Below are 3,306 nucleotides of genomic sequence, written 5' to 3'. Positions count from 1 at the left end.
CTGAAGGAGAGGACCAACATGCAGCGCGGTTAGTGTTTAACATGTTTAATAGACGGTAAACTGTGAACACTTAACAACAATACAAAAAACAACAACGTGAAAGCCGAGACAGTCCTATCTGGTGCAGAACACAACACAGAGACAGGAAACAATTACCCACAAAATCCACCACAAAACAAGCCTCCTATATATGTCTCAATCAGGGACAATGATTACCAGCTGCCTCTGATTGAGAACCATATTAGGCTGGACAAAGAACAGACAAACTAGACACACAATAAAATTCTCACCCGCTCACGTCCTGACCAACACTAAACAAGCAAACACCATAATAACTCTGGTCAGGACGTTACAAGTACCTCCCTCCTGAGGTGCGGACTCCGAACGCACCCCTACAACTCAAGAGGAGGGTCTGAGTGGGCATTGTCCGCGGTGGCGGCTCCGGCGCAGGACGAGGACACCACTCCACACTGTCTTTGTTTAGCGTCCTTTGAGTGGCGACCCTCCGCCACGACCTTGGCCTAAGAATCCTCCCCAAGGCCCCCACATGATTAGGAGGTAGCTCAGGACAGAGAGGTAGCTCAGGACAGAGAGGTAGCTAGGACAGAGAGGTGCTCGGACAGAGAGGTAGCTCAGGACAGAGGGCACGTCCGGATATGGCAGCTCCGGACTGAGGCAGCTCCGGACTGAGTGCAGCTCCGGACTGAGTGGCAGCCCCGACTGAGTGGCAGCTCCGACTGAGTGCAGCTCATGACTGAGTGGCAGCTCATGACTGTAGGGCAGCTCATGACTGTAGGGCAGCTCATGACTGGAGGGCAGCTCATGACTGGAGGGAGCTCATGACTGGAGGGCAGCTCATGACTGGAAGGCAGCTCATGACTGGAGGGCCTCATGACTGTAGGGCAGCTCATGACTGGAGGGTAGCTCATGACTGGGAGGGTAGCTCATGACTGGCTGGCGGCTCTGGAGCTCCTGACTGGCTGGCGGCTCTGGCATCCTGACTGGCTGGCGGCTCTGGCAGCTCTGACTGCTGCGGCTTCTGGCAGCTCCTGACTGCTGGCGGCTCTGGCAGCTCCTGACTGACTGGCGGCTCTGGCAGCTCCTGACTGGCTGGCGGCTCTGGCAGCTCCTGACTGGCTGGCGGCTCTGGCAGCTCCTGACTGACGGACGCTTAGCGGCTCCTGACTGACGACGGTCTAGCGGCTCCTGACTGACAGACGGCTCTAATGGCTCGGGACAGCCGGGCGGCTCTGAAGGCTCGTGGCAGACGGATGGCTCAGATGGCGCTGGGCAGACGGATGGCTCAGATGAACGCTGGGCAGACGGATGGCTAGTGGCGCTGGGCAGACGGATGGCTCAGACGGCGCGTGCAGACGGATGGCTCAGACGGCGCTGGGCAGAGGATGGCTAGACGCGTGGCAGACAGATGGCTCAGACGGCGTGGGAGACAGTGCTCAGACGGCGCTGGGCAGACGAGCAGTGCAGCGGCGTTAGCAAGCAGGCAGTGCAGGCGGCGTTAGGCAAGCAGGCAGTACAGACGGTGCTGGGCAGACGAGCAGTGCAGGCGCGTTGGGTACGGCCGACTCTGACCTGCTGAGGCGCACAGTAGGCCTGGTGCGTGGTGCCGGAACTGGTGGTACCGGACTGGAACACGCACCTTAAGGCTAGTGCGGGGAGCAGGAACAGGGCACTTGGTTTCTCAAAGCGCACTATAGCCTGGTGCGTGTGCCGGAACTGGTGGTACCGGACTGAGGGGCACGCACTCAGGGCGAGTGCGGGGAGAAGGAACAGTGCGTACAGGCTCTGGAGACGCACAGGAGGCTTGATGCGTGGTGCTGGAACTGGAGGCACTGGCTGGAGACACGACCACATGGAGAGTGCGTGGAGGGGAACAGGGCTCTGGAGACGCACTGGAAGCCTGGTGCGTGGTGTCGGCACTGATGGTACTGGGCTGGGGCCACGCACCATAAGGCGAGTGCGGGTGCTGGAACTGGAGGTACTGGGCTGGGGCGGGAAGGTGGGCCGGATATACGGACCGTGCAGGCGTACTGGCTCCCTTGAGCACTGAGCCTGCCCAACCTTACCTGGTTGCATGCTCCCGTAGCCCGACCAATGCGGGGAGGTGGAATAACCCGCACTGGGCTGTGTAGGCGAACCGGGGACACCATGCGTAAGGCTGGTGCCATGTACACCGGCCCGAGGAGACGTACTGGAGGCCAGATATGTAGAGCCGGCTTCATGGCACTTGGCCAATGCTCACTCTACCGGCCGTGCGGGAGTGGATAACCCGCACGGGCTATGCACACGTACAGGAGACACCGTGCGCTCTTCCGCATAACACGGTGTCTGCCCGTACTCCCCTCTCCACGGTAAGCATGGAATGGGCGCAGGTTTCCTACCTGCCTTTGCCACACTACCCTTTAGCCCCCCCCCAATACATTTTTGGGATTTCTCTCGGGTTTCCGTGCTAGCCGTGTACCTTCATAACGCCAGATCGCTCTCCGGTTGCTCCAGCTTGTTCCATGGGAGTGATCCTTTCCAACCTTAGCCAGGGTCCTTTTCCGTTCATGTTTCCTCCCATGACCATTCCTCCTGGTACCGCTGCAGCTGTTGCTGCTGCCGTTGCCACGCTGCTTGGTCCGGGTAAGGTGGGTGATTCTGTAAGGCTTTCTTCCTGGGCTGAAGGAGAGGACCAACTATGCAGCGCGGTTGTTTTAACATGTTTATATAGACGGTAAACTGTGAACACTTAACAACAATACAAAAACAACAAACGTGAAAGCCGAGACAATCCTATCTGGTCAGAACACAAACACAAGAGACAGGAAACAATCACCCACAAATCCCAAACAAAACAAGCCTCCTATATATGATTCTCAATCAGGACAACGATTACCAGCTGCCTCTGATTGAGAACAATATTAGGCTGGACACAGAAACAGACAAACTAAGACAACAACATAGAATTCCCACCCAGCTCACGTCCTGACCAACACTAAACAAGCAAAACACATAATAACTCTGGTCCGGACGTTACTAGCCAGCAGGAAAACCACTGGTATAAGCCAGCAGGAAAACCACTGGTATAGCCAGCAGGAAAACCACTAGTATAGCCAGCAGGAAAACCACTGGTATAAACCAGCAGGAAAACCACTGGTATAGCCACCAGGAAAACCACTGGTATAGCCAGCAGGAAAACCACTAGTATAGCCAGCAGAAAAACCACTAGTATAGCCAGCAGGAAAACCACTGGTATAGCCAGCAGGAAAACCACTGGTATAAGCCAGCAGGAAAACCACTGGTATA

The sequence above is a fragment of the Salvelinus sp. IW2-2015 genome, unplaced genomic scaffold (assembly GCF_002910315.2).
Source record: "Salvelinus sp. IW2-2015 unplaced genomic scaffold, ASM291031v2 Un_scaffold1262, whole genome shotgun sequence".
In the NCBI taxonomy this organism is placed as follows: Eukaryota; Metazoa; Chordata; class Actinopteri; order Salmoniformes; family Salmonidae; genus Salvelinus; species Salvelinus sp. IW2-2015.
Note: the sequence above shows the minus strand (reverse complement) of the source record.